The sequence below is a fragment of the Oratosquilla oratoria genome, chromosome 27, assembly GCF_046742065.1.
Source record: "Oratosquilla oratoria isolate Oo_2021 chromosome 27, ASM4674206v1, whole genome shotgun sequence".
In the NCBI taxonomy this organism is placed as follows: Eukaryota; Metazoa; Arthropoda; class Malacostraca; order Stomatopoda; family Squillidae; genus Oratosquilla; species Oratosquilla oratoria.
Window position 1 is genome coordinate 50,010,385 of NC_134803.1, and position 11,477 is coordinate 50,021,861.

The following is an 11,477-nucleotide window of genomic DNA, read 5'->3' on the forward strand; positions in this document are numbered from 1 at the left end:
GCTTCCATTCTCTTGGGACATCTCCGGATATGATGGATTTCTTGAAAATAATTTCTAATGGAACAACAATCTCATTTTTCATTTCCTTTAAGATTCTTGGATGCCAACCGTCAGGCCCTGATGTTTTATTAACTTTGAGTTTGTCTATACACCTTTTAATTTTTTCTTTTGTTATTTTGATTTAGTATACATATAAGGTTCTGAAAGGGGTGGAAAACTTGAATTACAATGTTTTCTTTAAACTCGGTATGTCAAGCACAAGGTCTAACGCATGTAAACTAGGAGAGGTCACTGGAGAACACCATTCAGGCAAATTCTTTTCGTGTTAATTATTCTATCTACACACAAAGAAAATGTTCCCTCTTATAAGGGAGGTAGCTAAGTCAGAGATACGAACCTATTCCCACTCATTTCACTTTCCACCTTTCTCATCTCAGCTTCTCATGGATGACGGGTCATCCCTGCATCTGCCGACTGCCCTGGGTCAAACACAAAGCAGCAAGACACAGTACATCCACAACAATGCCACTTCACTTAATCGGCGACCCCCTCCTCCCTTTCCGTCCCCTCATGCAGAAAAGAAGCAAGACGGGGAGAAATCCCTTTGGGTTGCGTCAAAATATTTACACAGTTAACTGTTACATGAGCTTCTTTGCTGATGACGCCAAACTGTTAAGGAAAGTAGAAACTGATAAGGACTGTGAAGCACTGCAAGAAGATCTGAATAGGGTATGGAACTGGAGTCAGAAATGGGAAGTGGATTTTAATACTAAGAAGTGTAGCATAATGGAGTTTGGAAAAAGCAAAAACAGAATATCAAGAAAATATACAATTGGAACCAAGGAAGTAAAGAAAGTAGGATCCGAAAAAGACTTGGGAGTTATTATCACAAACGACTTGTCCTATGGTACACAGATTAACAAAATTGTCGGGGAGACTTACAACTTGCTAAGATCAATAAAAGTGGCTTTTGCTTACCTGGACGAAGACATGATAAAAAAAAAATTGGTTACATTGATAAGGCCTAGACTAGAGTATGCGGCGACATTGTGGTCCCCCAGTACCAAAAAGAACATAAAGAAAATAGAAAGAATCCAAAGAGCAGCTACAAAAATGGCACCTGCACTTGCAAACCTATCATATGAGGAGAGATTGGCTAAACTGGAGCTACCGACACTGGAGCAAAGAAAAGAGAGAGGAGACCTACTGACCATCTACAGAATCATGAGAGGCACAGAGATACTTGATAGAGAAGAATGACTAAACTGGGACAAGAGAAACACAAGAGGACATGGAAGGAAATTAAGAAAACATAGCTATAGAAGAGAACTGAAGAAAAACGGTTTTCCACATAGAGTTTTAGACACTTGGAACAAACTGGATAATGAAATAGTAAGCGCAAAAACCATTCACGAGTTTAAAAGCAAACTAGACACTGAGAGATACAATGGCGGGACAACACGAGCATAGCTCCCCTTCCCGCAAAATACAACTAGGTAAATACATAAGCACCCCCTACCATCACCCATCCCTCATCCCTCCCTTGCATAACGGTATAAGAACATAAGAATAAAGGAGACTGCAAGAGACCATAAGGCCTACACTAGGCAGCTCCGTATCCATCACCACCTGTCGTCCCCATCCATAAAGTTGTATAATCGTTTTTTAAAACAACTGATAGTTTCAGCGCTCACTACATGGTTACTAAGTTTATTCCATTCATTGATCACCCTATTTGTAAACCAATTCTTGCCTATTTCCTTCTTAAATCTAAATTTGTCCAGTTTATACCCATTACTGCGAGTCCTGCCCTGTTGTTTTATTATGATGGGGGTTACTAGGCTAGATAGAGTGAGAAATGAGGAGGTGAGGAGGAGAACAGGGGTGGAAAAGGAGTTGGGAGATAGGGTTGATGAAAGAATATTAGGATGGTTTGGACACATGGAAAGAATGAGTGAAGAAAGACTAGTAAAAGAGGTGTAGAAGGCAGATGTGGAGGGAGTGAACATGAGGGGACGTCCTAGGATGAGGTGGATGGATGGGGTGAAGGGGGCTTTGGGGAAGAGGGGAATGTCTGTTGAGGAAGGACGAGAGAGGACAGAAGACAGGGGTGAATGGAGAATGGTTGTATATGGATGATGTTGTGATAGCATGAGGTGGATGGGGGGTGAGGTAGTATGTGTGAGCAAAATTTGACGCAGCCCGAAGGGATTTCTCCCCGTCCTCTCATTTTATGCAATGGGGGGGACGGAGAGGGGGGGTCGCCGATTTAATGAAGCGGCCTTGCTGTGGATGTGCTGTGTCTTGCGACACTGCTTCTGACCCAGGGCAGTGGACAAGGTGCAGGGATGACCCGTCATTCAGGAGGTGCTAAGATAAGAGGGAGGGTGGAGGGGTGTGGAGTGTATTCAGGGATGGAATGGGTGGGAATGATTTTATGCCTTTTTTTGGCTACCCCCCTTGTAAGGGGGAAAAAGCCTTGGTATATGTATGTATGTATGTATGTTTGCTTCACCCTTGTTATAGCCTTTGATCCACTTGAACACTTCTATTAGATCACCCCGCACTCTACGTCTTTCCAGAGAGTGTAAGTTTAGGTGCCTAAGCCTATCTTTGTAATGCAAATTTCCGAGTCCATGTATCATTTCGGTCATTCTTCTCTGTACTGATTCTAGTGAATTGATGTCCATTTTGTAGGACAGAGACTAAAACTGTACCGCATAGTCAAGGATGGGTCTAACTATCGCTAGATAGAGTTTAATAATTACCTCTGCACTTCTATTCGTTACCGTCCTAGCAATGAAGCCTAATGCACTGTTAGCTTTATTTCTGGCGCTAATGCACTGCTTCCTAGTTTTGAGGTCTGGACTCACTAGAACACCCAAGTCCCTCTCGCACTCAGATTTTTCTAAAAACGTGTTATCTAAATTGTATCTATTTTCGGGGTTGTGTAGCCCTATGTTTAACACACTACACTTAGAGATATTGAAGTTCATTTGCCATTTCACTGACCATGTTAACAATTTATTAAGATCATCCTGCAGAATCATCCATACACAGTCATTCTCCACTCATCCCTATCTCCTGCATTCTCCCTTGCTCAACAGATATTCCCTTCTTGCTCAATGCCTTCTTTTCCCCATCTACCCATCTCATTCTCGATCGTCCCCGCAAGTTCATTCCCCACACCTCTGCCTTCCACGCCTCTTTTACTAATATTTCATTACTCATGCTTTCCATGTGTCCAAACCATCCCAATAATATTTCATCAACCCTATCTACCATATTTTCCACTCCTGCTCTCCTCATTTCTCACTCTATCCAACTTAGTAACCCCTACCATAGGTATCAGATATTTTTTCTCAAACACATTTAAAAAAAAATCCCTCTCTGCTTCTCTTAAACCCCAAGTCTCTGCACCATGCAATACCGTCAGCACAATTACTCATACAATCTCCTCTTTGTATCCATTCCCAGTTGCCTATTTCTTATAACACTTTTCAATTCCCCAAGGCATTTACTTGCTTCTCTCAATCTACAATTTACCTCCACCTCCATTCGTCCCTTTCCTGCCACATGCGACCCCATATACCTAAAACTATCCACTTCCTCCAGCCTCTCTCCTATTAGATTCACCTCTATCTCACTGCCATCCTCTACCCTTGTACATCTCATTACCTTGCTTTTACCCACATTTACCTTCAATTTTCTCCTATCGCATACCTTTCCAAACACCGTCACTAACTCCTTAATCACTCCTCTGACCCTGCCTCAAGCGCAGTGTCGTCAGCAAACAACCGGATTACCTCCCACTTTTCTCTTTTTTTTTTTTTTAACATTATCCAGTCTCCTGCCCATTACCCTCACTTTTACCTCCCATACCACCCTGTCCATGTACACGCTGAATAGCCATGGCGACATGACACGTTCCTGATGCAGTCCCACCTTTACCTCAAACTACTCTCTCCATTTCCCATTGTAACGTATGCTCTACTATCGTAAAAACTCGTGACTGCCCTTAACAGGTTTCCCCCAATCCCACATATCTGCAAAACCTCCCACAGTGCCTTCCCGTCTACCCTGTCATAAGCCTTTTCCAAATCCATAGAGGTAAAAAAATCATTATCTTTTCCCAAAGCTTTCTCATATATCTGCCTTACCACAAAAATCTGATCCAAGCAACCCCTATCTTTCCTAAACCCACACTGTTCCTCACCAATTACTCCCTCTGTTCCTCTCCTAATCCTCTCAATCGAAATCTTTCCATAAGCCTTCCCAACTACACGCAACAAAATGATACCTCTGAAACTACTACACCGATATTTGTACCCTTTTCCCCTTTAACCCCTTCCATACGGTGCCGCATACGTAGGCGGCATGAGGAGCAAGTGGATACGCAAGGCTGCCATATCGGCGTCTTGATTATATTTATTGTAGTTGCCCCTGCGTAATGACATACTCTCTAAACCAGTGGTTCCCAAACTTTTTTCTGTCATTTCCCCCTGCACCCAGGTCAACTATCCAGATTTCCCCCTTCATGTGTAACAGGGAAAGAGTAGTTGAAATACACTGTGACTATTTACTAATTTATTTTTCAAATGTACAAATATACTGATAAACAGGCATTCTCTCTCTCTCTCTCAGACATGAGAAAATCCATCAGAGATTTTTTTTTAGTTAGTAGGTAGTGTAATTATTTCCCCCTGGTAGCTTCAAATTTCCCCCCAGGTGGAAATTTCCCCCAGTTTGGGAACCACTGCTCTAAACTGTCATCACATTTTCTATGGTTATCAATATTCACGGGTGAAAGAGAGAACGATCTATATAAGTGGTGACTATTCTTTATGATGCGAGTATTATTACGACACATCGTACGTCTGGCAGGTAATGCTGCCCGTGAAATTTTGGTCCGTAGACTTCGTACTGAAGAGGTCACCTCAACCAACAAAGTTAGGAAAGGAGTTGGAGGTTTAGTTATAGAGATATCTTTATAATATTTTTATGTTTGAGTATTTTTTTAGAACAAGACAAAGTTTATGTAAATTTTGGCCAAGTAGTAGATGAACAAAAGGATGGCCCTAAAGTGGGTAACCAAGCAAGATTGCATTTTAGCTACATTGGTTAAGTAATATAGTGTTTGATGCAATAATTTAAAGTACAATTACTTATGAATGGGGAAGATTGGAATGGTAGGTTCTAAGGAGAAGGCAGAAGGAAGGAAAGATACTTGCTCTAATATTTAACTAGTGGAGAATTTGATAAATGGTTTGGTTACAAGTTTGGACTTGAAATATGTATTAGGATGGTTGATTTATGAAAATACAGCATTCAGCAAATGTTATGGATCTGTACTCTGTAGTCTGTGCAAGTTAAATAACCTATCTAAGATGGTAGATGATCTGCAGGAGGCAATGAATAGTTGAATTTGTCCCCATATTAAATTGACTGAGCTTTCTAGTACGAGTACTGATGAGAATCACAATACAGAGGTATTGAAAGACATTCCCATTATTGATACAAGGATTTCACAGATTGGCAACCTTGTGGTTGATTTTCCAAATGAGAAGTATACCAGTAGTGACATGCTTATATGCTTATGCATGCCTAAACATGTGTAGTGAAGTAATAAGATCAAATTGATAACTGATTAAACTGTAATAAGATACTGGTGCTATTCTAGTAGCACACTAATAAGTTCTTTTCATTAGTATCTTATTTATTTATTTTTTGAAAGATTATTTTTTTTCTATGGAATTTCTTTTCAATATAATATTACCAATTATATATAATAATGATGCCATTTTATTCTAAGTATAGGTTAGGTTAAATAGCTGCATTTACGTGTTTCTGGAATATTACAGCACATCCCCAGCAGGGCAACATTTTTACATAGTGACCCTCCCCCCCCACCCCCTCATGCAGAAAATAGAGAAAACAGGGAGAAATCCCTTTAGGTTGCATAAAAAAAATCATTCATACACAACCATCCTCCACTCACCCATATACCTGCCTCCATCCTTCCTTGCTCAACAGCCATTCCTATCTTGCTCAAAGACCCTTTCATCCCATCCATTGATCTCATCCTTGGATGGGGTGAAAGGGTCATGAATGAAAAGATGATAAAATTAAAGATGATGTGATTTTAGGTATTTGTGATAGCAACAAAATAAACAATTTTTGACTCGCATAAATGCGTCAAGTGTATTTGAAGAGAGAAGTGTCACTTGATAAATGCCAAATATTGTTATGGTTTTCTAATAATTTAAAAAATTAATGTAGAGTCTAATTTATAAGTACCGTCAACAACAGAACTGTAGACATGACCACAACCAATACATTCATCAATCAATCAATCTGTTGCCCCAGGTCTCTTGTAGGAGACACACAGCTCTTAAGTATCTGAATTGGGCCACCAGGAAGGCCCATAATTCACTCAGGGAAGAAATATTGTCTTGCTCTTTAGGGATTGTTAGTGTGGGGCAATGTGGGATGAAGTGCTCTGTGTCTTTTGTGTGGTGGTTACACATAGGGCAGTTTTATTTTCTGGCCAGGCCTATTCTGTGTTAGTACTGTTCTAATATTAGAAATTGTCCTAAATGCCATATTATTTCTGCAGAGGTCTACCATATGCTCTGTCATTTTTTCTATTCCAATTGAATTTACCTCATCAATTACACAAACTTTAGTTGATTGAAGATCTTCCAAAAATGTATGGTTTTTGTGACAAAATGTTTTTTGTTACATAATGTGTGTATGCTCCCTTTTTTCACTTAATGATGGTGGAAAGATGAGTAGCTGAAGTAAGTGTGGTGTATTAATTTTGTTAAAAAATAGTACTCTTATTATTCATATGTGACAATATCTTTTGAACAAAAAGAAATAGTTTATTTGAAAAATATCTTAAAAAAAAATTAAAAAATGAAAATACATGCATGCAAATTTTTCATCTTTTACCTAGATTATGAGAAATGAGGAGGTGAGGAGGAGAACAGGGGTGGAAAGGGAGTTGGGAGATAGGGTTGATGAAAGAGTATTAGGATGGTTTGGACACATGGAAAGAATGAGTGAAGAAAGACTAGTAAAAGAGGTATGGAAGGCAGATGTGGAGGGAGTGAACATGAGGGGACGTCCTAGGATAAGGTGGATGGATGGGGTGAAGGGGGCTTTGGGGAAGAGGGTAATGTCTGTTGAGGAAGGACGGGAGAGGACAGAAGACAGGGGTGAGTGGAGAATGGTTGTATATGGATGATGTTGTGATGCATGAGGTGGAATGGGCAGGGGGATGGGGGGTGAGGTAGTATGTGTGAGCAGTGAGGCAGTATGTGTGAGCAAAATTTGACGCAGCCCAACGGGATTTCTCCCCGTCTTCTCCTTTTATGCATGGGGGGACAGAGAGGGGGGTCGCCGATTTAATGAAGCGGCCTTGCTGTGGATGGGCTGTGTCTTGTGACACTGCTTCTGACCCAGGGCAGTGGACAAGGTGCAGGGATGACCCGTCATCCGGGAGGTGCTAAGATGAGAGGGAGGGTGGAGGGGTGTGGAGTGTATTCAGGGATGGAATGGGTGAAAATGATTTTATGCCTTTTCCTTTTTGGCTACCTCCTTTGTAAGGGGGAAAGAGCCTGGGTATATGTTAGGTCAGGTTTGAGTAAGGTAATTTATTTCTTACCCAAAAATGTAAGGAATCAGTATTTTGATTTCATTCATGCAATTCTGGTGATATTTCACTCATTCTTCCTGCCAACCCTGGGGGTTGGGGTGCAGGGCTACACTGTGAGGACATAATGCAGAACTATAGGCACACAGTGAATGCTTTTAAGTCTAATGTGTTTTCCTGGGGGTATCCCTGGTCCTATAATGTTTCATTGCAAACCATTTATCTGGACACTCCTCTTCCCATAACCCAAACATGTCTGTTCTTTGGAGTCTACCCCAGCCTCTGTGGAGGTGTGGGAGGGAAACATAAGGGAGAGTCTTGTATTTATTTAATTGTAGTATACAGGAAAGGAGCAATGCTCATTGGGTCCCATCTCCTATTTTCTAATTTTCTAACATCCCTAGACTCAAATTCATGTACAGTTCCAACTTAATCTTTCCAATTATATTTAGCTTTGAATTCATGTACTGTTTGAGCTTGGGCTATATCACCTAAGCTATTCCACATATATATACATCTCTCTTCACATCCTTTATCAATTCACTTCCATGACCTCTTAAAGCCCTCTCATCTTTAATCAGATCTCTTATATCAGTGCAATCTATCCCCTTTAATGACCTGAACACTATAATCATATCATCTCTTTCTCTTTGATCTTTCAAAGTTGGTAGGTCCAGTACTTTAAGTCATTCCTCATGGCTTATCTACCAGACTGAGGACCAGTTTGGTTGCTGGTTGTGTTGCCTTCTCTTTGTCTTTCACTACCATTTTGATGATATGTCTCATAAGTGTACTTTATGTGAATCTTATTTTTTCAATCTGAAGAACTGAATTGTCATACAAGAATTCACATGGGTGGTAAGTTTTTATTATGTTCTTAAGTCTCCAGTTATAGTACTTGGCCCCCAACTTTGAAGAGAACTTGCACAAATGATCTTCATTGGTTTTCCCTAAGAATATGAAGATGCATACAAGAGATCACATTGGTTATAAGTCTCATAAATGCATCTCATGTGACTTCATTTTCTCAAGATGGTGATCTGAATCTTCATATGAAAAAGTCACACTAGTGAAAAGCCTCACAAATACACTTGTGTATCTTCATTTTTTCGATTTGGAGATTTGAATTGCCATGTGAGTACCCACTCAGGTGATAATAATATAATAATAATAATCTTTTATTTTGGCACTGAATCAATATACATGAAGTGCGGATAATGGAAAGAACACATAGTTCGAAATAACAATTACAATTGCCGAGGATAACACACAAAAGTATGTACAATTGCCGAGGATAACACAAAAGCATGTAAGCTTATTTCCATTGTTTTCCTCAATGCTTATTTCCATTGTGTGCCTTCTATATGTGAATCTTCATTCTATCTGGGCATTTAAGTAAACATCTGGGAATTTGCACAAATACTAAACCTTATAATGGTACTCTATGCCAACAGACACTAAGTGCTCAGGATGCAATCACCACACAGAAGACAGGTGGTGAGGAGCCTATACCAGTAGGCATATAGTTGCAGCCAAAGCTATCCCCTTTGCCTTGTGTGCTTGGATAGTTGGAGCAAGTAACAGTCGCTTCTGGAAATCAGAGAGAAGTGCAGGACTTAAACCCACAACTAAGTGAATGCAAGAACAGCACATTTCCAATTATGTCACTAGTTATATTACACAGTCTTACACTCTATAACTCCAGATGACTTGACAAAATCTTTTTAAGTAGTCTGTGGGCTAAATGATAGCTGTAGCCCATTTCTTGGGTGTCATGAATCTCCTGGAAGAGAGAATTGAGTAATGGATTGATTGAATGTTAGACTAAAATGTCAAAAATGTTGAAAAGAGCAAATTCTCGATAGTGATTTATAAGTGTTATTGTTTTAATGTAATAAAATTGTATGGTTATAAGTGAGTGTATGAATGTCCTTTAACTTGTACTTTGAATGTTTGGACTTCTTCCCATGTGAAGTTTGAGCATTACATGTGAAAAACTTCAGAAATGTTGCCGAGCGCTGCTAAATATCTTTGAGTAATTAATTGTAAATGAATAAGTTGGCCCTCTATACAATTCTTTCAAATGAGTCCAAAACATTAGTAAATAAAAAGATGCCTGAAGAAAAAATTAGTCTTATAGTGAAAGAAAAGAAGTACTGTAGCTACTAGTTAACTTGTACAATGTATGTTTTGAAAATAATAATTGTTGCCTTGAGTTTATTTGTAATATTTTTTTCATGTGTTTGCTTTCTGTTGAGGATTTTGTATGTGGGTAATAGGTCGAGTCTGTGTACTATTTTATAATGTGATTAGTGTGATGCATTGTTCACATGGCAGCTGATGCTGCTCATGAGAATTTGACTCGTACTGACAAGTTGTCTTTTATTAACTCTCCCAAATCTTTCTCCTTATGAGGACTACAATGGAAATAAGCATACATGCTTTTTTGTGTTATCCTCAGCAAATGTAATTGTTATTTCGAACTATGTGTTCTTTTCATTATCTGCACTTCATGTATATTGATTCAATGAATGCTCGAGTGGTTACCACTTATGATGTACTGGTATAAATTTTATGTAATTTTTTAGCTTAGCTAGTTATGGTATTGTCAATTATTTATTGTTATTCTTGTCTATATTATGTTATTTTACTCTTGTGTTAACTCGTATGTAAACTGTCGGAAATAGATGTAGTCACTAAGAATGGTGACAATCGGTAACTGACTCAGGAGAAGTCACTGCGCCCCAGCTTCAAGGCGTGGGGTTCTCTCTTTCGCTCTCACTTTCCAACCCTCGAACAAAGCAGATTTCTAATCTGCTCTCCCATCGCTACCCTAGGGTAGCGTGGTAACGTATTTTGTATATTAAGTTGGGGGTAGGAAAAAGCCCAGATGGTATTGGTACAACCTTGCAGGTGAAGGATAATATTGGACCCAGGTTTCTTATGTCAACTTCGCCGTGCACTGTGCCAAACTCTCATGCTGGGCTAAGTTTTGGCCAAATCGGTCAACTGCCAATTTTCGGCAAAATTCATGGGTCTCTTTGAATTTTTTTCCATTTCGGGTCATTTTGGTCACCTGCCCCGATTTACCCACCATCTCAAAGCGGTCAGGGCTCCTGTGGGGTTCACTTGGACACCGCTCAGGCCAACAGTTGGACCTTTTCTCCCATTTTTCACTTTTGGGCCTCTGGCGCCTGTACTGTTGGCTTGAGCAGTGTCCAAGTGGACCCCACAGGAGCCCTGACCGCCCTCGACCTGTGGGTGAGATGATGGGTAGATTGGAGCAGGTGACCAAAATGACCCCTCAAAATCGGCAGGTGTCCGATTTGGCCCTAACTGAGCCCAGAGGAAGAGAGTCGGCCACAGTGGACGGCGAGGTAGACGCGAGGAGCCTGGACCCAATGGCGTGGCTGTCGCATTCCTCCAAATTTGGGCCTTGTCTCCGATTTTCCCTTTTGGGATTCTGGCGCCCGTAGTAGTGTTGGCTTGAGCAGTGTCCAAGTGGACACCACAGGAGCTCTGACCGGCCGCGACCTGGGGGTGAGATGGTGGGTAGATTAGAATAGGTGGCCAACATGACCCCTCAAAATTTGCAAGAATTTTGGCCAAAATCGACAGGTACCCGATTTGGCCCTAACTTAGCCCTGAGGGAGAGAGCCGGCCACAGTGGACGGCGAGGTAGACACGAGGAGCCTGACCAAGGGCGTGGCTGAGGCACCCCTCCAAATTTGGGCATTTTCTCCCATTTTTCACTTTTGGGCCTCTATCGCCCGTACTGTTTGCTTGAGCGATGTCCAAGTGGACCCCACAGGAACCCTGA